The sequence below is a fragment of the Orycteropus afer genome, unplaced genomic scaffold, assembly GCF_000298275.1.
Source record: "Orycteropus afer afer isolate SDZICR_OR568_19922 unplaced genomic scaffold, OryAfe1.0 scaffold00110, whole genome shotgun sequence".
Lineage (NCBI taxonomy): Eukaryota > Metazoa > Chordata > Mammalia > Tubulidentata > Orycteropodidae > Orycteropus > Orycteropus afer.
In genome coordinates, this window is record NW_006921697.1 from 6,911,498 (window position 1) to 6,926,859 (window position 15,362).

Here is a 15,362-nt window from a genome sequence, read left to right on the forward strand (position 1 = left end):
ATCTAGGAATAAACCTCACCAGAGACACAAAAGACCTATAGAAAGAAAACTATAAAACACTGCCACAAGAGACAACAAGGGCACTACATAAATGAAAGAGCCTACCTTGTTCATGGATAGGTAGACTAAACATTGTGAAAATGTCAATACTACCTAAAGCAATCTATACATTTAATGCAATCCCAATCTAGATTTCAACAAGATTTTTTAAGGACATGGAAAAACTAATTGCTAATTTCATATGGAAGAGAAAGAGACCTCGGATAAGCAGAGCACTTCTCAAGAAGAAAAACAAAGTGGGAGGTCTCACATTCCCAGATCTTAAGAAGTACTATACAGGCACAGTAGTCAAAACAGCATGGTGTTCGTACAATGATAGACAGATAGACCAATGGAACAGAATAGAAAGTCCAGATATAGACCCATCCATCTATGGATAACTGATCTTTGACAAAGGTCCAAAACCCATTAAATGGGGAAGAGACAGCCTCTTTAACAAATGGTGCTGGCAAAACTGGATATCCACCTGTAGAAAAATGAAACAAGACCCATACATCACACCATACACAAAAACAAACTCAAGCTGGATCAAAGGCTTAAATGTAAAACCCAAAACTATAAAATACATCAAATATAAAATAGGGGCAAATCTGGGAGCCCTAATTTATGGTATAAATAGACTGTCAAAAATAACCCAGAATGTGCAGGAGATAGAAGAGAATCTAGATTACTGGGACCTTTTAAAAATCCAATTCTTGTGTGCACTGAAAGATTTTGTCAAAAGGGTAAAAAGAGAACTTACAGATTGGGAGAAAATATTTGCCTATGACATATCTGATAAAGGACTTATCTCCAAAATCTATAGAAAATTTCAACACCTCAACACCAAAAAGACAAATAACCCAAATCACAAATGGGCAAAAGACTTGAACAGATACTTCACCAAAGAAGATACACAGGCAGCCAACAAACACATGAAAAATTGCTCACAATCATTAATCATTAGAGAGATGCAAATCAAAACAGCAATGAGATATCATCTCACCCCAGCAATAATAGCAAAGTTCAACAGGTAAGAAAGCAACAAACGCTGGTGAGACTGTGGAGAGTTTGGAACTCTTGTACACTGCTGGTGGGATTGTAAAATGGTACAACCATTGTGGCAAACAGTATGGCATTTCCTTAAAAAACTGAAAATAGAAATACCATTTGACCCAGCAATTCCATTATTGGGAATATATCCTGAAGAGGTGAGAGATAGCACATGAACAGACATAAGTACACCTATGTTCATCGCAGCACAATTCACCATAGCAAAGAGATGAAAACAACCTAAATGCCCATCAATAGATGAGTGGGTAACCAAATTATGGTACATGCACACAATGGAATACTATGCTACATTAAAGAACAATGAGGGATACGCAAATCATCTTGCAACGTGGATGAACCTGGAGGGCATTATGCTGAGTGAAATAAGTCAATCGCTGAAGGACAAGTACTGTATGAGCCCATTACTATAAAAAGACAAGAAAGAGTTTGCTTGGGAAAGGGAACTCACCTAGTAGGATTACCAGGATGAGGAAGGAAGGAGAGGGATTAATTTCAGGCTAGCTGGGGCCTACATGCTGACATGGGTAGGGGGAGGGATATATGGGAAGGATCTATGACCACCATGATAACATTAGGAAATAGGAGGACACCAAATTGTGCACACAATAGATAGACAACAGATGCTAATACCAACCAATGTGTTTACAATACTGCATTGCCATTAACATCAAACACTAGGCTATACAGATAAACACATAAACACCTGAGATGATCAGATGGGGGTCAGTGAACAGAAGTATACTCTAGATCAAGGATAGATTCAGCTGAGGCTAATCTTGCACAGACACCAGTGATACAAAATGCCTGCAGTCCTTACAGAAACAATAGAAGACAGACACAGAGTAATCCCTCACAGACAACCAGACACTATGGGAGAGAGATCCAGTAGATCTACTGCCTCAGGACCGTAGTACTGGGGGACACCAGACTCAATTGGCACAAAAAAATACATAAAAGCATTGCTCTACATCCTACATTAGTGAGTAGTGACTGGGGTCTTAAAAGTTATCAAGCAGCCATCTAAGATGCAGCTAATGGTCTCCTAGAGTCAGAAGTAAAGAACGTAAAAAAAAAAAGAAAGAAAGAAAACAAGGGCATTTAGAAGCAATTAGCCGTAGGACACGATGGCCCTCGAGAGCAGAAGAACTAGATGGTGCCTGGCTACCAATGCCAACCACTCAGCAAAGGATCAAATCTGGAGATCCTGGATAGAGTGGGAGGGAAAACTTGGAACAAAATCCAAAAACCCAATAATGACCAGAATTACCGGTCAGATGAAATCTGGTGTGAGTCCCAATACTATGGCCTTGGAATACATTCTATGCCTGGAATAAAACTTACCCCCAGGGGCTGGCTCTCAGCCCAATAGTTAACAAGATGTACACATAGACTACTCAACCCAGGATGACGCATCCACATACTACTCTATGGTAATACATCCCTTAGAGCAATAGACCATGGGACACCAGAGGACAAACATTCAAATTGAGGAAATGCAGGACAAACAGGAGTGCATAAATATGAGGGGCACAGGGGAAGTGTTGGTTGCAGGGTAGGGAGGGGAGGAGACTGGGTTAGGGTTGGACATGGCAAATGCGGAATGAAAGTAAATGTACATGTTATATTGAACATAAAACAAGCTCTTAAAATAAAAATAAATAAATAAATAATAACTCTATAAACTTCTTCAATATTATAATTGAGACCATGAAATTGAATGTGCATGAACAGTTGAATGCAAAAAATAAAAAAACAACCTGCTTTATAAATTTGTACCCAGAGCACAATAAAAATAAGTAAAAAATAAAATAATAATAATAATAAGCCTTGGAGATAACCATGGGAGGTCAGAAGATAGCATTTGTGTAGGAAGAAAACTCAGAAGACAGGAATGCGTAGAAAAGAAGGACACAGGGAAAAAGTAAATGCAGGGAGGAAGTAGAAAGAGACCTGTTATATTATGGGAATTGCAATAAATGTCACTCAACAAAATGTGTATGAACTGTAGAATAGAAAATGAATTTGCCCTGTAACGTTTCACCCAAATCACAATAAAAAGTTACAAGAAAAAGAAGGAGAAGCCTTGGAGAAAGAAAAAAGAAATCAAGATTAAAGAATGAACTGTCAGTAAGTCACTAGGGGGATGTAGAGGGTACGAACAGTAGAGGGTGACACTGTAAGAGGGGGTGACAATGAAAATGATTATCTATAAAATTTTTGTGCAGTGTTGGAGCAGAAATTTACTACTTGTTATAAAAATATCTGTATAGTTACTTATAACAACAAAATTATTTTTCATAAACCCAGCTTACATGTATCAATATACGTACAGAGTTGCCTTCATGCTGCTTTACTTTTTGAACCTCCTAATGTACTCTGGTCAGAGCTGTCATTATAACCTAATTGCAAAGATGCTTCAAATCACATGGTTTCATCTGCACATGCATGCTGTTGTTTTTGTTGCTTCTAGAGTTTTTATAGTTGCTGATTTTGTCAAACTTTCTGGTGTTTTCTCAAAATTTTACAATATTTTGGTAATTAGTATTGTGAACTTACATCAATAATTTTTTGAGAATGAAGTAGTAATTAAAAGAAAGAGAAAAACAGAAAAAGAGCTTCTTCTCAGTTACTAATAATTTTGTAACTAATAATGTTGTAATTCAATGAAGAAAGATTTTACAAAATTATGTTGTTGTTGTTATTGTTGTTTGTTGTTAGGTGCTGATGAGTCTTTTCCAACTAGTAGCAACTCCATGTACAACAGAATGAAACACAGCTGTTCCTGCACCATCTTCACAATCCTTGCTGTGCTTGAGCCATTGTTGTAGTCACTGTGTCAATCCATCTCATTGAAGGGCTTCCCTTTTTTCACTGACCCTCTACTTTACCAAGGAGCTCTGGTAGCATAGTGCCTAAGGCATTTGACTGCCAACCAGAAGGCTGGTGATTCAAACCCACCAGCCACTCCTCAGAAGGAAGGTTGGGCAATCTATTTCTGTAGTGATACTGCCTTGGAAACCCAAGGAGGGGTCTCTGTGGGTCGGATCCAACTCAATGGCAGTGGGTTTTGTTTTGGTTTTCTACTTTACCAAGCATGATACTACAATTTTGTTGTTAATATTCATATAATCTAAGCAATATTACATTTAAGCAATTTACAACTGCATTTATCACATATTATTCTATGATTGACATTGATAAACATCACTAAGAATTCTGTATGGTCTGCTACAGGAGGAATTCCATGGGGTGGGTGTGACATGATGAGTTACTACACAGGGTGACATCAATCTTAATGACGCCACTGAACAGAATCCATCTCTATCCTTCAGCTTGGCTATTCACAAGGCATAAAAATTACCCCAGGCACCATCATTTGTGAGAGTGAGTAAAGGAAACAGCTTAAAATGTGGATATGAGTCCTAGCTCTGCAACTCACAAGCTGTGTGACCCCCTGGAAAAGCCACAGCTTTAAAATGGTGCTAATGATTTCTCCCTCATTAGAGTGTTGTGGTGTGAAATTCCTCGTAAGGACCAACAGTTCTTGGATAGGCAGAGGAGTGAGTTCAGTGGTACCACTACAGTCTCTAGAGAAGTCATTCTCAACTGAGTATGATTTTCCCCTCAGGGAGATATCTGGCAAAATCAGGAGTCATATTTGGTTGTCATATTTATGAGTCACAAAGTTCCAATGTACTTTATGTTTGCATGTTATGGTTTCCAAGCCCTCAGTAATGCTAGTAGATCAAATAGTTCACTAAATTACAAAGAGTTGAGTTGAAATAGTGGCCACTGGAAATAGATGGTGGATGTTAATTTTTCAGACAGTCTTCTCCACCTCCTGAGGATGCTCCTACATGAGCAATATGACAAGTCTCCACCCATATCCTCAGCCCAGGAGAAGGTAATCCTCTCACCATCCCCTGGCTGCGAAAGTTCCCCCTGTTCTCAGACAGAATAAAGTGGGTTCAGAGGTTCCTGGAGACCTGTTGTAATTATCCTGGAGACCATCTTGGGTTTTTGTTATTAGCTGCTGTGGAGTTGTCCAGTGACTCATGGTGACCCCACGCACCACAGAATGAAACACTGCCTGGTCTTGTGCCATCCCCATGATCAAATGGGACTGTTGTGATCTATAAGGTTTCTATTGGCTGATTTTCAGAAGTAGATCACCAGGCCTTTCTTTCTAGTCTACCTTAGTCTATAAGCTTTGTTGAAACCTGTTTGGCATCATAGTAACATATAAGCCTCCATTGACAGATAGCTGGTGGCTGCTCATGAGATGCACTGGCCAGGAATTGAACCTGAAGTTCCCAAATGGAAGACAAAAATTCTACCACTGAACCATCACTGCCCCCTCCATCTTGTATACAAGTGGATATTTAATGACTGGTCTCCCTACAAGGGTAATGTTCTCACTTGAACTGTACTCTAAGTTCTTACATGAATTTTGAAGTCATGTAGTTCAGTGATTTTCAATGTCTATTTGCATGTTACTGGTGGTGCATATGATGAATTTAAGGGGAAGATACACAATAATTACTTATTTTCTTAATTAAATATTTATGTTAGTATGTTCTCCACTATTACTGTCAATACACAATAAGTGGGCCGACAGCGGCTTGGAGCAGCAAAGGAAGGCCGGGAAGGAAGGAAGTAGGAGAGAGAGGTTAAAAACAGCTGAAGGAGATCAGGAAGTGAGTGGAGCAGTTAGGAACAACTAAGGGAGACAAATTTGTTGCCAGTTTGTCATACTGCCATGGCTTGCATGTTGCTGTGGGGCTGGAGGCTACGCCACTGGTGTTTCAAATGCTAGGAGAGTTACCCATGGTGGACAAGTTTCAGCGAAGCTTACAGAATAAGACAGACTTGGAAGAAGGAAGAGGCTATTCACTTCTCAAAGAGTTGACCAGTTAAAACTTTATGAATAGCAGTGAAACACTGTCTGATATATTACTGGAAAACTTTATGAACAGCCCAGAAACATTGTCTGATATAGTGCCAAAAGATGCACCCCTCAGGTCAAAGGGCACTCAAAATATATCTGAAGAAGAGCTGCCTACTCATAGTAGAGCCAACCTTAATGATGTGGGTGTAGTAAAACTTTTGGGACCTCCATTTGATGGTGTGGCATGACTCAAAATGAGAAGAAACATCTGAAAACATCCATTAATAATTGGAACATAGAATGTATGAAGTATGAATCTAGAAAAATTAAAAAAAAAAATTGAAAAGTCAAAGATGAGAAAATTGAAGATTTTTACCAATTTCTGCAGTCTGAAATTGACCAAACATGCAATCAAGATGTGTTGATTATCACTGGTGATTGGAATGCAAAAGTTGGAAATAAAGAAGAATCACCAATAGTTGGAAAATATGCCCTTGTGATAGAAATAATGCCAGAGATCACATGATAGAATTTTGCAAGACCAATGGGTTCATCGCAAATACCTTTTTTCAACAACACAAATGGTGGCTACACACGTGGACTTCACCAGAGTACACAGGAATCAGATTGACTACGTCTGTGGAAAGAAGCAATGGAGAAGCTCAATATCTTCAACCAAAACAAGGCCAGGAGCTGACTTTGGAACAGATCATCAATTGCTCATATGCAAGTTCAGATTGAAGCTGAAGACAGTTAAAAGAAGTCCATGAGAGCCACAATATGACCTTGAATATATCCCTTCTGAATTTAGAGACCAGCTAAAGAAAAGATTTGATGCACAGAACACCAATAACTGAAAACCAGAGGAATTATGGGATGATATGAAGAACATCATCCATGAAGAAAGCAAAAGATCATTAAACAGGACAGGAAAGGAAGAAAAGCCAAAATGGATGTCAGAAGAGACTCTGAAACTTGCCCTTGAACAGAGAGTAGCTAAAGCAAATGAAAGAAATAACAAGATAAAAGAGCTGAACAGAAGATTTCAAAGAACAGCTCGAGAAGACAGAGTTAATTATTATAATGAAATGTGCAAATACTTGGAGTTGGAAAACCAAAAGGGAAGAACACCCTCAGCATTTCTCAACCTTAAAGAAGTGAGGGAAAAATTCAAGCCTCAAGTTGAAATATTGAAAAATTCTATGGGCAAAATATTGAATGATGCAGAAAACATCAAAAGAAGATGGAAGGAATACACAGAGTCACTGTACCAAAAAAAAAAAAAAAAAAAAAATTGGTCAATGTTCATCCATTTCAGGAAGTGGCATATGATCAAGAACCAGTGGTATTGAAGGAAGAAGTTGAAGCTACACTGTTCTGGTTACTTAGTGCCACTTTGACAAGAAATATATCACATATGGGATGGCCTTAACAAACAGGAGTTTATACTTTTACAGCTTGGAGGCTTTAAGTCCAAGTTCAAAGTGCCAGCTCTAAGGGCTGGGTGAAAGCCCCTGAGCCTTGGGCTTCAGCTCTGCCTCCTGCTCCTGGCCCACTGAAGCAGAGGCTTTTCTTCACTCAGACAGCTGCTGGCTGCTGAGGCTGCCAAGCCCAAAGTTGACAACTAAAAAGGCACAGTCCTGATGTTACCACACCACACGGCAGGCCATTAATTTAAGTCCATTGTAAGTCCCAAGGTTGGCAGAGCATGGCAGGCTGTTGAACAATGACATGGCTATATGCAGGGTCTAAGCATGCCATAAGCTAGAGACCATTCCTAAAGCTGCTGCTTATATACAGGAAGCAGACCACATACCCAAAGGCAACTACTCAGCTGCTCACAGTAGATTCTACCGTGGAGCTGATTACCAGTCTCTTCATGGGGAATACTATATCCAGCTGCCCAGCCACTCAACCAGGCCTAGCCAAGTTGACACAAACACATAACCACCACAGTTCCACTCCTTGTCAACTTGGCACCTGTACAGATCTTCAATGGGTGGTGTCTGTACAGGTCTCTCTCACTGGGTGGCTCCAGTCCCCTAGTTCACCTAAGTTGCAACCTCACCCCCTTGGCCTGGTGGGCCCCATTCCTCTCCCTCTTGGGCATGGCAGCCCTACTCCTCACTCTTGGGCAGCAGCTATGGCTCCATCCCACTGCCCCATGTGAACAAGCAGCCCCACACTCCAGAACCAAGTTGGTGAAGGCCTGGCTCTTTGAGACCTAGGGGGCTGTGGTGGTTCCACCCCCAGAGGCCATGGTCCTACCCTTTCAGGCTGAGGCAGCTCTGCTTCCATTTCCTTGGTCTCTGCTTCTGCCAATTAATGCCAAAGGCAACTCACTCTGCTGGAAAACCCTGCCCCAAAACCACTCGGCTTTCTTACTCCATGGGCCGGCCAACCTGCTACTCCATTTCATGCTGGTCTTTTCTACCAATCAATGCCCCAAGGCAACCCACTCCACCAGTAAGCCACCTAACCAAAGGCTTCAAGCTTTCTCTTCCATAGGCTGGTAAGGCTGTTGCTGTCTCATGCCAGTTCTCTTGGGTCTGCTCCTGCCATCTCTCATGCTAGTCTGTGGATTCTGCTCCTGCGGTCTCTCATGCTGGTCTCTGGGCTCTGTTCCTGCCATCTCTAGTACCAGTCTCTTGCTCTATTGCTCTGTTCCTGCTGTCTGTCATGCCGTATCCCGGGGTTTCTCTGCCAGGGTCTCAGGTCAAGGACGCACTCCACTCCTGTGTCCATATTTTAGGTATCTGTCACGGCAGCACCCCACTCTCTTGGTACCATAATCTGTTCTCATTACCTAGTGCCACTCTGACAGAAATATACCACAAATGGGATGGCCTTTACAAACAGGAGTTTATTCTCTTACAGTTCGGGAGGCTAGATGTCCAAGTTCCAAGTGCCAGGCTCTAGGGGCTGAGTGAAAGTCCCTCGACCTTGGTCTTCAGCTCTCCCTCCTGCTCCAGACCCACTGAAGCTAGAGGCTTTTCTTCATTCAGACAGCTACTGGCTGCTGAGGCTAACAAGCCCAAGGTCAGCAGAGCATGGCAGGCTGTTGAACAACAATACGGCTACATGCAGGGTCCAAGCATGCCATAAGATAGAGACCATTCCCAAAGCTGCTGCTTATATACGGGAAGCAGACCACATATCCAAAGGCAGCTACTCAGCTGCTCATAGTAGATTCCACCATGGAATTGATTACCAGTCCCATCATGTGGAATATATCCAGCTGCCCAGCCACTTAACCAGGCCTAGCCAAGTTGACACAAAAATATAACCACCACATACACTGAAGGAATTGGTGAAATACAAGGCTCCAGGAATTGACAGAATACCCATTGAGATGTTTCAACAGATGCTGTACTGGAGGCACTCACTTGGCTATCTCAAGAAATCTGGGAGAGAGTTACCTGGCCAACTGACTGGAAGAGATCCATATTTATACCCATTCCAAAGAAAGGTGATCCCACAGAATGTGGAAATTATCCACATGTGATTAAAAATATCATTAATACCATAGGCAAGTAAAATCTTACTGAAGATAATTAAAGAATAGTTATAGCAGTATCTTGACAGAGAACTTCCAGAAATGCAAGCTGGATTCAGAAGAGGGCATGGAATAAGGAATATCATTGCTGATGTTAGATGGATCTTGGCTAGAAGCAAAATTTGCCAGAAAGATGTTTACTTGTGTTTTATTAGCTATGCAAAAGCATTCGATTGTGTGGATCATAACAAATTATGGATAACATTGAGAAGAATGGGAATTCCAGAACACTTAATTGTGCTCCTGAGGAATGTGTGCATAGATCAGGAGCCTGTAGTTTGAACAGAACAAGGGAATACTGCATCATTTAAAATCAGGAAGGGAGTGCATCAGGATTTTATCCTTTCACCATACTTATGTGACTTTTTATGCTGAGCAGATAATCTGAGAAGCTGGACTATATGAAGAAGAATGGGGCATCAGGATTGGAGGAAGACTCAATATCAACCTGCAATATGCAGATGACACAACTTTGCTTGCTGAAAGTGAGTATGACTTGAAGCACTTACTGATGAAGATTGAAGACTACAGCCTGCAGTATGAATTACACCTCAGCATGAAGACAATGAAAATCCTTACAACTGGACCAATGTGCAGCATCACAATAAATGGAGAAAAGATTGAAGTTGTCAAAGATTTCATATTACTAGATTCCACAATCAACACTAATGGAAGCAGCAGTCAAGATATCAGATGACGTATTGCACTGGACAAATCTGCTGCAAAAGACCTTATTCAAATGCTGAAGAGCAAAGATGTCTCCTTGAAGACTGTTGTTGTTGTTGTTGTTTGCCATTGAGTCGGCCCCGACTCATAGCGACCCTTCCTTGGGTTTCCGAGGCAGTATCACTACGGAAGTCGGATTGCTCAACCTTCCTTCCGAGGAGTGGCTGGTGGGTTTGAACCGCCAGCCTTCTGGTGAGCAGTCAAGTGCCTTAAGCACTATGCTACCAGAGCTCCCCCTTGAAGACTAAGGTGCACCTAACCCAAGCCATGGTGTTTTCAATCGCCTTATATGCTTGTGAGAGCTGGACAATGAATAAGGAAGACTGAAGAAGAGTTGATGCTTTTGAGTTGTGGTGTTGGTGAAGAATACTGAAAGTACCAAGGACTACCAGAAGGACTAAAAAATCTGTCCTGGATGAAGTGCAGCTGGAATGGTACTTGGAAGCAAGAATGACTACACTTCTTACCTACTGTGGTCATATCATCAGAAGAGACCACTCCCTGGAGAAGGCTATCAGGCTTAGTAAAGTGGAGGGTCAACGAAAAAGGGAAAGGCCCTCAACAAGATGGATTGACACAGTGGCTACAACAATGGGCTCAGGTATACAGGGATTTTGAGGCTGGCACAGGACTGGGCAGTGTTTTTTTCTGTTGTACATACATACAGTTGCTATGAGTCAAGAGATGACTCGACAACACCTAACAACAGCAACAATATTAGCCCATAGCTAAACTGTTAATTATATTAATCAACCTACTGCCATTGAGTGACTCATAGTGACCTCCATTGGCTTTCCAAGGCTGTATATCTTTACAGAAGTAAATTGCCTCATCTTCTTCCCATGGAGCAGCTGATGGGTTTGAACCACAGACCTGCTGATCACTAGGCAAATGTCTTTCCAACCATGCCACCAGAGCTCCTTTGTATTAACCAAAAGGTTTAAAATAAAAGGCTATAATCTCCTTATGCAGCCCTCTCCATCCCAAATTCTTTCTTGAGCTATCCTCTTTTATTTTCCAAAAATGTTTTTTTTTGTTTCAGTTCATTATTTCTCCATCTCTCTGTACAATATACTTATTATAATATTTCTAAATTTATCAACATTATATTAGACAAAGATTTGTTCCTGTCAGTCTCCCCCACTCTTCCCTCTCAATATAATTATTTCACTGTTTTAGTTCTTCATTACTTACCGTTATAATTTTTTAAACGTAAATATGCATAAAGATAAGTTTCTTATTTTATCACTTATAAATAGTATTTGTATTAGTTTCCTATGGCTGCTGTAACAAAATTCTACATATTCAGTGACCTATTGGGAGCTCTGGTAGCCTAGTGGCTAAGACACTTGCCTGCTAACCAGACAGCTGGCGGTTCAAACCCACCAGCCACTCCTCAGAAGGAAGGTTGGGTAATCCTACTTCCATAGTGATACTGCCTCAGAAACCCAAGGAGTGGTCGCTATGAGTCGGGTTTGACTCGACGGCACATAACAACAACAACAACATAGTAGCATAAGAGCTCTGGTGGCATAGTGCCTAAGGCATTTGACTGCTAACCAGCAGGCTGGTGGTTCAAACCCACCAGCCACTTCTCGGAAGGCAGGCTGGGCAATCTACTTCCATAGAGATACTGCCTCATAGGGGTCACTATGAGTCAGAAATGACTTGACAGCAGTAAGTTTGGTTTTTTTGTTTTGTTTTGTTTTTTATAGCAGCATAAATTTATTCTCTTACAGGTGCTGGAGGTCAGATGTCTGAAAATCAAGGTGTCAGTAGGCTGAGTTCCTTCTGAGGCTCTAGGGAAGAATCTATTTCTTTGATTTTTTTCAGCTCTAAAGGCTATAAACACTCCCCTGACTAGTGGCCTCCTCCTTTTCAAAGCCAGCAGTGTAGTATCTTCTCTCCTTGCTGAGCCTCCTGCCTCTCGTCAGGTTGTTTGTGATTGTATTGGACCCACCTGGATTATCTATTATAATCTCTCTCATCTCCTAGTCTTCAATTTAATCACACTTGCAAGTTCTCTTTTGCCATGAAGGTAATATATTCACAGGTTCTGGGGATTAGGACATGGGTATCTTTAAACAAAACAAAACAAGCCCATTACACTGATTCTGACTTATGGTGACCCCATGTGTCACAAATAGAACTGCTCCATGATGTTTCCTTGGCTATAATTATTATGGAAGCAGATTGCTAAAACCATATAGTCCAGCACTTACCATGGCACACGCCTGGCCCCTGGTGGTGACTTAATGAAGCACCTTCCCATTGTGTGATAGAAGTAATTTATAAGCCTCTCTCTGTCATTTTCCACCTGGGGGGTCTGGGCAAGCCTCTTGATCTTTCCTTAGTTTCACATGTGGCAAGAGAGGTTGAAGCCCCGGGTTCATCCTGCCACCCTCCCTGGTTTGATTTGAAATTCAGTGAGATCCAGCATTTAAACATTCTATTACACGCCATCCATCCACCACTCATCTGTCAGTTAGTCGTACTGTGGTAGCTTGCATGTTGCTGTGAGGTTGGAGGCTATGCCACCGGTATTTCAACTACCAGCAGGGTCACCCATGGTGGACAGGTTTCAGTGGAGCTTCCAGATGAAGATAAACTGGGAAGAAGGATGGGGCCATCCACTTCTGAAAAACACTGGTCACTGAAAACTTTATGAATAGCAGTGAAACACTGATATATTACTGGAAAATTTTATGAATATCTGTGAAACATTGTCCACTACAGTGCTGGAAGCTGAGACACTCAGGTCATAATGCACTCAAAGTATGACTAGGGAAGAGCTGCCTCCTAAGTAGTGTTAACTTTAATGACATAGATGAAGTGAATCTTATGGACCTCCATTTGCTGATGGGGCATGACTCAAAATGGGAAGAAACAGCTATAAACATCCATTAATAATTGGAATGTGGGATGTACAAAATATGAATCTGGGAAAATTGGAAGCTGTCAAAGATGAAATGGAATGGATAAAGATCGATATGCTAGACATTAGTGAGATGAAATGGACTGGTCTTGGCCATTTTGAATCAATCATATGATCTACTATGCCAGGAACGACAAACTGAACAGAAATGGTGTTGCATTCATCATGCATCTCAAAATCTCAAAATTGATCCTGAAGTCCAATGCATCAGGGATAGGATAATATTCATACATCTACAAGGGAGACTAGTTAATGTTATTATTATTCAAATATATGCACCAACCTACTAAAGCCAAAGATGAAGAAACTGAAGATTTTTACCAATAGCAGCAGTCTGAAATTGACCAAACATGCTATCAAGATGTATTGATTATTGCTGGTGATTGGATTGTGAAATTTGGGAATGAAGAAGAATCATTGGTATTTGGAAAATATAGCCTTGGTGATAGAAATGGCACTGAAGATCGCATGATAGAATTTTGCAAGACCATCGACTTATTAATTGCAAATACCTTTTTTGAAATATAAACAGTGACAACACATGGACTTCCCCAGATGGAATAAACAGATATCAGATTGACCGTATTTGTAGAAAGAGGTGATGTTGTCCTTAGGTGCTGTCAAGTCGTCTCCAACTCATAGTGACCATACACATAGCAGAACGAAACACCACCCAGTCCAGCACCAGCTCCATGATCCTTGCTATACTTGAGCCCATCACCGCTGCCATTGTGTCAATCCATCTTGTTGAGGGCCTTCCCCTCTTTTGTTGACCCTCCACCTTACCAAGCATGACATCCTTCTCCAGGGAATGGTCCTTTCTGATGACATGACCAAAGTGGGTAAGACAAAGTCTGGTCATTCTCCCCTCCAAAGAGTGTTCTGGCTGCACTTCCTCCAGGACAAACCTGTTAGTTCTTTAAACAATCCATGGTACTCTCAGCATTCTTCACCAACACTATAGCTCAAACTCTTCTTCAGTCTTCCTTATTCATTGTCCAGCTCTCACATGCATATGAGGTGACTGAAAATACCAAACTTGTGTCAGGTGCACCTTAGTCCTCAAGGAGACATCTTTGCTCTTCAACATTTGAAAGAGGCCTTTGCAGCCAATTTGCCCAGTGCTCTGCATCGTCTGATGTCCTGGCTGCATTGGTTGTAGAATCAAGCAATGTGAAGTCTTTGACAACTTCAATCTTTTCTCCATTTATTGTGATGCTTCTTGTAGGTCCAATTGTGAGGATTTTAGTTTTCTTTATATTACGATGTAATCCATATTGCAGACTGTATTCTTCAATCTTCATTAGTAAGTACTTCAAGTCATCCTCACTTTCAGAAAGCAAAGTTGTGTCATCAGCATATTGCAGATTGTTAATGATTCTCATCCAATCCTGTTGCCACAATCTTCTTCATATAGTCCAGATTCTCAGATTATTTGCACAACATACAGATTGAATAAGTATGGTGAAAGGATACAACCCTGATGCACTCTCTTTTTTATTTTAAACCATGCAGTGTCCCCTTGTTCTGTTCAAACGACAGTCTCCTGTTCTATGTACAGGTTCCTCATGAGCACAATTAAGTGTTCTGGAATTCCCGTTCCTCTCAGTGTTACCCACAATTTGTTATGATCCACACAATCAAATGCTTTTGCATAGTCAATAAAACACAAGAAAATATTTTTCTGGTATTCTTTGCTTTGAGCCAAGATCCATCTGACATCAGCAATGATATCCCGCATTCCACATTCTCTTCTGAATGGAGCCTGCATTTCTGGAAGTTCTCCATCAATATACCCCTGCTACCATTTTTGAATTACCTTCAGTAAGATTTTACTTGTATGTGATATCAACTATGTTGTTGTTGCCGTTATGTGCCATCGAGTCAGACCTAACTCATGGCAACCCTTGTTGGGTTTCTGAGGCAGTATCACTACAGAAGTAGATTGCCCAACCTTCCTTCCAAGGAGTGGCTGGTGGGTTTGAACTGCCAGCCTCGTGGTTAGCAGTTAAGTGCCTTAGGTACTATGTTACCAGAGCTTGTTCAATAGTGTCCACATTGTGTGGAATCACCTTTCTTTGGAATGGGTACAAATATGGATCTCTTCCAGTCAGTTGGCCAGGTAGCTGTCTTCCAAATCTCTT